Here is a 10,711-nt window from a genome sequence, read left to right on the forward strand (position 1 = left end):
AAAGATAAACTGGGATCTGGGACCTAGCAAAGTGGCTTTTGTGTAAACTGGTAGCTTTGCAAAAATCATAAACAGCCTATTTCCATGTAGCCTAGAGACTCCTCAAGCCTGAGCTAAAGCTCTGCAGTCAGCATGAAAAATATGTCTGCTGCCACAATTCCATCCCACCAGTGTTTCTCCTACAGAAGAATGTCTGGCTCAAATTTGGACCCCTGAAAGCTTCTGGCTTAGGATGTCCCAGCTGATATTGTGGCTGTTTCAAAAACAGTGCAAAAGAAGGAGGTCCCAGGAAATCATCTATCTTTAAGCTTTATCCCTTGAACTGAGGATCTTGATTTCAGTCCTAGACCCTAGAGTCCTGAATTCTCAGAAATTTTCAACATCTCCTTAGTCTAATAATACCTTCCCTACCTTCAGCATTTTCTGGGCCTTAGTTCTCAGCACCAATTCCTTCTTAAGAATGCCCTGACCAACCCGGAATCAATGTGAATTGAAGAAGATTGAGTTATCATGGATAAGCCTTCACCAGCCATGAGATGCCTGGGAGCTGAGAACTAGACATTCTATGGTCAACTGTCCTCAGATCCAGATCAGAAACAAACAACAGATGCCTGTGGAAAATATTCAAAGAAATAGAACCCTCAGGCACCAAAGGGGAGAATGCAGTTCAAGGAAAACTGAGAAACTGAAAATAGACTTTACGGTAAGAGGAAAGTAAAGCATTAATGAATAAATAAAAGGCATGTGGAAGCCAGGGCTCATTGTCCGCCATGAGTGGCTGGGAGTGGGGAGCAGCTTAACTTCCTGCTCCCTTTCCCGTGTTTCTCCTTCTCTCTTCAAGATTCCTCTCTACTCCTTTCATAAACCAAATGAATTTGCACAGAGCATTGAGAGGTAAAACCGCTAATGAAAGAAAATATGGTATCAGTCTGCCACTCTCTCTGCTCTTTGGTTTTAGAAGGGGCAAGTGGCAGCAAGTGTGACTGAGTCACTCCCACTGTGGACACTGTGCAGTTGCAGGAGTGGAACCATGGTGCCAACAGCTGAGAATTCCGTGGGACCTGGGGTTCACAGTGCCCAAGAATTAGCTACATGTTTTTAATAAAGGGAGGCAAAAAGATTATCGAGTATAAATTTCAGATGTGTTTTTTACTGTTATTATCATGGATCAGTTTTGTTCCAGGGACTGCAAGTTCTGAGGCAAGGACATTCTTTTATTCATACCCTTTGAATTTTAAAGACTTGGTCAAGAGGCTACCTATGCCTTAAATTTACCCTCAGGAAAAAGGAAATATGAGTCCTAAACTGAAGTCATATGAAAGACGGCTGGAGGATGATTCATTGCCTAAGGCACCTACATTCTTGAATGTCCCCAAACTGGCCAACCATATGATCCAAGGTAGCACAGCAGTCAACTGTGGCCAGAGCTAATGTGCCCAGAGTCCAAACTCTTCCTGGATAACCTGCTGTGTAGGGGGAAACAGCTGAATGTTTCCAAGTGACACCTAACTGTGCTTAATCCCTGCACAGCTACGGAATCATGGACCTCTTACAATTAAAAAAAAAGAAAGAACACAAACAAAGGTGAAAAACATAGGAATAAACAGTTAAGAATGTAAGGAAGAAAAGATTATAATGGGAATTTATTTCTTCCAATAAACTGCAAATTAAGTGAGGAATAGAAGTCATATCACGAAGTCAATGGTGGGTTGTGAAAAGACTGCAGGACTGAGCACTATCTACCAATTAATAATGGCCTCAAGACCTGGCTGTGTGTGGTGTCATCTCACAAAGCAAAAGTTCACTGGTTCGATTCCTGGTCCTGGCACATGCCTGGGTAGGAGGTTTAGTCCCCAGTTAGGGAGCATACGAGACGCAACTGATTGTTTCTGACATATTGATGTTTCTATCCCTCTCTTTCTCCCTTCACTCCCCTCCCTTTAAAATAAGTAAATAAAATCTTTTTAAAATAATAATTATGGCCTCAAACTTTTAATAATTCTACACTACTGTCAGGGAAAACAATAAAACATATCCCCTTATCCACTGGCACACACCAATGCTTTCATGGGTAACTGCTGGTGAATTTAAACTGCAACTGCTTTTTTTCTTTCTTTTTTTTTTTTTTTTAATGCCTACAACATAGTCCATAAAGGCATTCTTTTTTTTAAAAAAATGAATCAATTAATTATTTAACAAGGTTACGTTATTTTATTTTATTTATTTATTTTATTTATCTGTTTTTAGAGAGAGGGGAAAGGAGAAAAGAGAGGGAGAGAAATGTCAACGTGCAGTTGCCTCTCATGCGCCCCCTACTGGGGACCTGGCGTGCAACCTACTCATGTGCCCTGAATGGGAATTGAACCAGCGACACTTAGTTCGCAGGCTGACGCTCAATCCACTGAGCCACAGCAGGCAGGCTTGCAACTGCTTTCTTATAATTTTTATTTTAATGTTGAAATTGTTTCACTTTGAGAGGTAAATCATTACATGATAGAAAAAAATCTAGATAACCTTCTCATCCAAAGTCTATGACAGGAAATATTAAACAGTTCGTCCCCACTGACTGAGTTTTACTTGTCAATGTTCATGTGAATTTTAAGAATAAAATTAAAAATAGCTCTAAATATCTTTGATATTGAGGATTCATTAAAAAAATTTTTTTAAAGAAATGCAAGAAACTAAAATAGAATTCCAGGGGCTCTGCGACCTTCTATATACTAAACACAAACCAAAATTTTTTATTTTCACATGCTCCATGATCTAGCCTCCAAAAATCTGTAAGATCACTGTTCTCAAATCTCTTCCCTTTAAGGGTACACATGAATACTTTTTGCACACTTCTCTCACAGTTAAGATTTTGAGGCCTCGGAGGAATGTAAACACCCCAACTTTTTTCAAAAGAGGCTTTAGCTTTGGAAATCCTTTGCTCTAGTCTAATAAAAACCAACCTTCTAAAATCACTAAGTATAAAGTCACTCCCTATGTATTTTAGAGATAGGTTTCTTTCAGACATCAATTTATTCTGTTACTCACCAGAAATCAGCAGTGTTTTAGTGGCAGGAAACTGCACCAGAAGCATGGCAGTGTGGGTATGAAGAGCTAGGCTAGTTCACCCTCACTCCTTGCTCAGCATTTAATACCTAGTGGCAAACTTTCTTATCCATACCAGGTTATATAACTGCTTTACCATTATTGTCTTAAGGCATGCTCCTGACTTCATGTTTACAATGATAATTCAATCTTTTGGTGGGGGGTGAGGTTGTGGTGAGGGGAGGAAGCACATGAACACAGTCTGCACCTTATGAATCTGATCTGAAGCTCAGGGAAATGGGTATTTGTTCTTCATTTTGTCTTCTTGCTTAAATTATTTTTGAGTCTCAAATTCTCTTCTATTCATTATCTTTTATTCTATATTCTTCTCAAGTTCCAGAGTTTGGCTATAAAAATCATGTTATTTTCATATCCATCTAGAACTTCAGTGCCTTTTTGTCCAAAGTTCCTGTCACGTTCAGTGTCACGACAAAAGATTGATCTCATTTAATAGTGTCTCCCACTGAATTTTCTCCAGTAAGTTTTGTTTCAGCTTCATGCATGCAAGGAAATGCTTCCACTGCGAGAGCTAGAGGTAAATTCTTGTACTAATTTAATTCGAATCTGCATTTAGATCCTGGGAATTTCAAAATACATGTATGTGGAGCCAATCAATGTAAAATTGCTGGGCTGGGAGCCAACCAACTCACAGATCATGAAGGGGAATAAAGAAGCATCAGAGCCCTATGTGTGTGTATCAATTCTATCTCCAAATCACAAGAGTAACTTACAAATACCTAATCCCTCAGGATGGGTATGGCACTGCAGTCGTACAAGAAAGATTAGATGTGAGGATAATAAAGGATAGAAGAGGCTGCTCACACATCCGACACGGAGCTGGGTGGGATGGCAAGTGGGGAGTGGTAGCTGGGGTGGTGGTGGAAGGACGAGGCAGTGGCGAATCCCTGCAAATGGTGCCTAAGCAGGACCCGAAGCATAAATTCCAGGAGAGTGGGTGAGTGCTGTGCTTCCATGGGCCTCTTCTTTAGGAAACAAAGTGTGTAAAGGTTGCCATAAAGGATGAACAAGTGAAATATTTTATACATTACAGTAGCTGAAATAAAAATCAGGATGAATGGGTTCCAGAAAGCAGAGTACAATACTCAAATATGTGGACACTAATCTGCAGAAACAGTGAGAGCTTCAAAAAGCCAATAAGGGGATCCAAGATGGCGGAGGAGTAAGTGGAAGCTACACTAACCTCCTCCCAGGACCAGTCTGGATTTACAACTTAATTTTGGAGAAATCATCTGGAATAACCAACGGAACACTAGCTGGAAAGAAGTCTTATAACCACGGAGAGACAGAAAAGGCCGCTACATCACAACGTGACCGGTAGGGAGTGCGGAGACGCGGAAGGGCTGGCTGGGCTCACACGGGTGGCTGCTGAAGGGACTGAGAAACAGCTCAGCAGCCGGGGATTCCCCCTGAGAAGGGCAGGGTCTAAACCCCCAGCTGGGCTTCCCAGCCTACAGCGACAGAGTGGAAAGTAAAATAGTATCAGCTGTGAAAAGCGAAAAGCCACAGGCTTTCTTGCTAGCCGGAGAGAAACAGCAGGAGAAAAAGAGCTCTTAAGTGGATCACATACGAAAATATTTTGGCCACCACTTACCCTGGGCTCAAGCAGAGGGAAGGCAGAGAGAACTGGAGACACTTGGGGAGAATTTGGCACGGTGGCTTTGAGGGGAGAACTGGAGGAGCAGCTGACTGGGTCCCAGTGCTGACTCATCCCCAGTACTGCGGGTAGACCATTCCCCTCCAAGTGGCGTCAGCCTGAGGGGAAGCAAAAGCCCTGCCTACAGGAATTAAGCTGCCACACCCACAGTTCTTAAGCCTGACAGCTAATCACAGATTGAATAGATTAACAATCAAAGAAGACAGACAACAGCAGTAGATCCCTGGAAGTCTCCAACAGGCTGCCTAGGGCCAGACTGGTACATGATCTGACGCTACCAGAGGCAGATCCAGGAAGTGCAGATCATTCCAAGAAGCACCAACAAACAATAGGAGTCAAAAAAATGGGGAGACAGAGAAACAACCTCCCATCAAAAGGAAAGGTAGAATCCCCAGAAAGAGTGCTAAATGAAATAGAGGGGAGCGAACTATCAGATATGGAATTCAAAACATGGATTATGGAGAAGCTGAATGAGCTCAGCGGAAACTTCAAAGAACTCCAGAAAAACTACAAGGAACTCACAGAAAATTACGTGAGCATGAAAAAGGACATAGAAGCTATCAATAAGAGCCAGGAGGAAATGAAAAATACGATCTCTGAATTGAAGAACACAGTAGAAGGAATTAAAAGCAGGCTAGAGGAAGCAGAAGATCGGATCAGCGAGCTGGAGGACAACCTACACAAAAACTCCCAGACAATGCAACAAAATGAAAAAAGACTGAACAAGACTGAAGAGGTTCTAAGACAGCTGCAGGACAACATGAAACGTAATAATATCCGTATCATAGGAATTCCAGAAGGAGAAGAAGAAGAGCAAGGGATAGAAAACCTCTTTGAAAAACTAATGACAGAAAACTTTCCTAACATGACGAGAGAAAGAGTCACGCAAGTCCAGGAAGCACAGAGGGTCCCAATGAAGATGAACCCCAACAGGCCCACCTCAAGACACATCATAATTAAAATGGCAACATTCAAAGACAAAGAGAGGATCCTAAAAGCAGCAAGAGAAAAACAACTAATAACATACAAGGGTACTCCAATAAGGCTATCATCAGATTTCTCAGCAGAAACACTACAAGCCAGAAGGGAATGGCAAAAAGTATTCCAAGCAATGAAAAACAAAGGCCTACAACCTAGAATACTATACCCAGCAAAGCTCTCATTCAAAATGGAGGGTGAAATAAGGAGCTTCCAAGACAAAAGAAGGCTAAAAGAATACATCTCCACCAAACCAGCAATGCAAGAGATGCTAAAAGGTCTGCTCTAAGAAGATAAAGAAACAGAGAGAGACAGAGAAGAACACGAGTACAAAGGGGAAAAATGACAATGAATAAGTACTTATCGGTAATAACCTTAAATGTAAATGGATTAAATGCTCCAATTAAAAGACATAGGGTAGCTGAATGGATTAGAAAGAATGACCCACATATATGCTGTCTACAAGAGACCCACCTTAGAACAAAAGATCTACACAGACTGAAAGTAAAAACTGTGGTACATTTACACAATGGAGTTCTATGTAGCAGAAAGAAAGAAGGAACTTCTACCATTTGCAACAACATGGATGGAACTGGAGAGAATTATGCTTAGCGAAATAAGCCAGGCAACGAAAGAAAAATACGTTATGCTGTCACCTATTACAGGAAACTAATGAACAACACAAACAAATGAGCAAAATTGAACCAGAGGTATGTAAACAAGGAGTAGACTAACAGTAACAAGGGGGGAGGGGGGAGGGAGAAAAGGGGGTAAGAAGGGGAAGTGTAAAATCAAAGAACATGTATAAATGACCCACAGACATGGGCAACTGAGTGGGGACTGAATGTGGGGGAAGGGAGGGGCAGGATACAGGGAAGCAAGAGGGGAAAAAAAAAAAAAAAAAAAGAGAGACAACTGTAATGGAAAAACAAACAAAAAAATTTTTTTTAGTGGGGGAAAATGAAAATATGAAGAATGGAAATGCCAGTTCAGTGAATATTAGGACAAAGATTTTCCTTCACGTTGTATATTTTTCTCCCTATTTGATCTCTCCAGAGTTTGGCATTCTAAACAAGTAAGTAATGACTTAAGTTTCTTTGCATAGACCTAATAAGACCAGTTGTTAATAGAGGTTCCTTTTTCTGAACAAGCCTTTGACTGGAATGTCAAGCCTAAAGGAGACATGCTTGGGCTCATGTTGTTACCAAAAAGCCCTAAGGAACTGGGAATGACTTTCAAAGGTAATAAAAGCCCGCGAAATAAAAGGCCTGCTGCCATGGTTGGTTGTGCGGTCCACAGCAATCTCTCCAGGGAAGGAACGAAGGTTGTTTTCCTGAAAGATGGCTAGAAGGGACCTTAAGGCACAATGGAAAACCAGAAAGACTTGGAAAGGACAGGTGTGTACAGGCAAGGATGAATGCCAGGTATGTGGCCCAGCTTCTGTGCACTGAAGAGCAGACTGAGGGCCACCCTAAATGTTCCTTGGGTAAGTTCCAGCAAAACAGAACTAAAGATCATAAGTGATCATTTGCTGCTCTTGTTATGCTTATGCAAATGAACAGGATAAATTAAAAATGGACTTAATGTAGTCCCTTTAAAGACAAGGAGAGTAATCTTAGGGAGAAAAATCAGTATTCAAGGAAAATCACAATGATCAGTGGCAGACTGTAAAGTAGGGCAGCTAACCGTCTTAAAAGTTTCTTCTCATTTAAAAAATGGTTTCACTTGAAAATTAAACCATATCTGTGATATCACCAAAGAGATTCAAGTTGCAGGCAAGTAGAATGTCAAGTGCCTTGCAACTGTATGTCTTCCCAATAAGACAGTCTTACAGATTTAGAGACTTTTTTGTTGGTTATGTTACATAAATTAACATGTGTTTTCTGTTTTCAAAGGGCATAAGCCTATGACCGCATTACCTGAGTGATTGTCTGTACGCATAAGCCTCACTTAATCCTCTCTGCAGCGCTGCCTCCGGAGACTCAACAGTTTGGCTGAACTAAATGGTTGAGTTGGTGAAGAATGGGGTGGTCTGTGGGCTTCACTTTAAAACTGAATTCTCTTTTCTATCCTAATGGCTTGGACAGAAAGGGCCCAGAGGTCTGAGAGGGGGGAAACATAAACTATTTCCCTCAGCCCAAACTAAATAAAATGGGCAAAAGGGTTTTGGACAGGAGAGATGTGCCTAGCACACCTTCCTCCAAAGAAGCCCTTTTTTTTTTTTTTTTTTTTTCTCCTAATGTGGAATATTGAAAAATTAATCCCTGCCTTTTGCCACCTAGTAGTTATGGATTGAATGATGCTTTTTAACCCTTTTTGCCAAATCTGTTGCCCCCAGAACACAACAAGGATGCCAGCCTGCTAAACCAAGCACGCCGTTGTCCGGAGACAGCCAACTGACCTGGAGTCTGCATGATCCTTCCCCATGTGGGAAGGCCACCCTCCCCTCCACACCCCCACTCTTATTAGGGATTTCTGGACCCAAGGGTAGGTAGGACGACGACCATGTCCAGCTTGAAGCAGCTAGAGGAGCTTGAGACCTTCGCCCATTGTCCTTTACAAGATTACAAAGGGTCTTAATATCTGAGAGGGAGGGATAGTTATTTTTTACGAACCATGGGTATGGACTTGGGGGGGGTGCTGGGGGAGGGAGATACTGGGTGGAGGGGAGTAAAGGGGAAAAATTGGAACTACTGTAACAGCATAATCAATAAAATATATTTAAAAAAAAATAAATAAAAGCACAGAGGTCAAGGCTGGCACTAGACACACACACACAAAAAAAAAAAAAAAAAAAAAAAGCCAATAAGGAGCAATATGCAGGGGGAAGATGAGAGGGACTGCCCTGGGAAAGAAGGCTGTCTGCTACAGAAAAATGTTGACGTGAAAACAAAAAAGAACAAACAGAAAGCCCCTGGAAATGGAGATGGTGGCAGTACCAGTGAACCACCTCAGCCTCCTCATGAGAAAAAAGCTCGAGTAGATCCCACTGTTAAAAACAAGGAAACATTTATGAACAGAGTTGAAAGTAAAGTTTCCTAAAGAACTAAAACCACAGCTTGTTGATGACTGGGACTTAATTACCTAGCAGAAACAACACTTCTATTTTTTATTATTTTTTTCCTTACCCAAGGATATGTTTACTGATTTTAGAGAGTGAAAGGGAGAAAGAAAGGGAGAGAGAAATGATGTGAGAGAGAAATATAAATATCGATCCGTTGTCTCTCATACATCTGTGACCAGGGACCAAACCCACAGCCTAGGTATGTGCCTTGACCAGGGATTGAACCTGCTACCTTTTGGTGTACAAGGCAATGCTCTAACCAACTGAACCAGGGCAGAAATAGCTCTTGTATCTTCCTGCCAAGCAGAATGTAGATTTCATTCTGGAGGATTATGCAAATTATAGAAATGTCTAGGAAACATGAACAATCAGGGGTATGCTATTAATGAAGCTGTGGCGGGGATAAAGGAATGCTTCGATGCAATGTTAGGCACTGAGCTACGCTACAAATCTGAGAGACTGCAGTATGCTGAAATTCTCACAGATCACCCTGATGCACCCATGTTCCAGGTGCCCCTCATATGCAGCGCCACACGAACTGGGATTATTTGTATGAATTTGAGTGACGTTGGCCTATGCACCTCTGGATGAGAAGAGCCTTGCTTTATTAGTAAATTACCTTCATGATTTCCTGAAATATGTGGCCAAAAATTCTGAACTTTGTTTAGTGCCAGCGATTGTGAAGTATTTCCTTCTGAGTACCACTGGAGAGCTGTGTGAGCTGCTTACTTATACTTACATTTGGATCTCTGTAACACATTTCTGTTCTTAGTCCTTCTCTTGTACAAATGATATACTTTGAAAATGTTAGTGTGTAACATAACTGATGTTTGTTAACTGTCTGATTTTAAACAAAGAAAATAAAGGCTACAGCTCTTTTTCTCATTTCCTTTTTTCTTTTTCTTTTCATTTCAAAGTTGCTACTAGCATAATGATGGACAATGGAGAGGCACACTGTAGTGTTCTATTGCCTAGTTGACAAAGCTGGTTTTGAATGCTGCTGGTTCTATGCCTTTGACAAAATGCTCTGATTCCTTGTGCCAAAGATTCAATTCAGTGTATATAAATGATCACACTCATCCATATGGGCTCCTTTTTTAAATTTTTTTTTTATTGGTGCTTAAATAGCTTATCCTTTTCAGGTCATCCATGTTGTTCCTTAGGCATTTTGTGCAGATTGTTGAAGAGTGGTGCCTTGTTTATGGTGATTGTATTTGTGTCTAACTCATGTTTTAATGTGATAGACACAATGCATTGTGCAGCTACACCTGTCTGGAAAAGCAAATCTTTTAGGAGTTGTTTTTCGGATCTTTAATAAATTTTTTTTTTATATTTCAAGAAAAAGAAGAAATGCACAAACATAGTGAACAAATATAAAATTCTATTCCCAAATGCCTGGGAGAAGTTGCACTAAAAAAAAAAAAAAAATCCAACTCTAGGTAGTCTATAATCCATTCTTGTTAGTCAATCAAGAATGTTTTAATGTATTACCAAATCTTTGTGAAATTTCTTCCTTAAAAAAAAAATGGTCCTGGCAATATACAGTCTATTTGATTATATTTGGGTTGGATATCCAGGGCCATTCTTATTATCTAAACCTGGACCATTTTTCCTGTTGGCCAGAACCTCCTCCAAAAACTCAAATGTACAATTGTTGCTACTTGAAAGCTGCCCTGTTGCAAATAACTGAACAAGTGAAGGTGAGGGTGGCATTTTCAAAGTCAAGCAGAGATTATGTGGATTCCATTTTAATTTGTCGACACTGTTTTTGATCACAGGTAATTATAAATTGGCTCTAGTTCAAAGACAGACAGACAGAGATCTTAAACTCATACAGTCTTTACAAGATGCACAATAGTAGTCCTGCTTCTTTGGGCCTTTTCTCCTTTGCACAATGAATG

General features: G+C 40.7%; 1 pseudogene; it reads left to right on the top strand.

Annotated features, from left to right (window-relative positions):
* Window positions 1–4,004: 4,004 nt before the first annotated feature.
* LOC150012935 (mortality factor 4-like protein 1) lies at window positions 4,005–9,530 on the top strand (annotated as a pseudogene).
* The last annotated feature ends 1,181 nt before the right edge of the window (window positions 9,531–10,711 follow it).

The sequence above is a fragment of the Furipterus horrens genome, unplaced genomic scaffold (genome assembly GCF_987537825.1).
Source record: "Furipterus horrens unplaced genomic scaffold, mFurHor1.1.pri manual_scaffold_4, whole genome shotgun sequence".
Taxonomy (NCBI): domain Eukaryota; kingdom Metazoa; phylum Chordata; class Mammalia; order Chiroptera; family Furipteridae; genus Furipterus; species Furipterus horrens.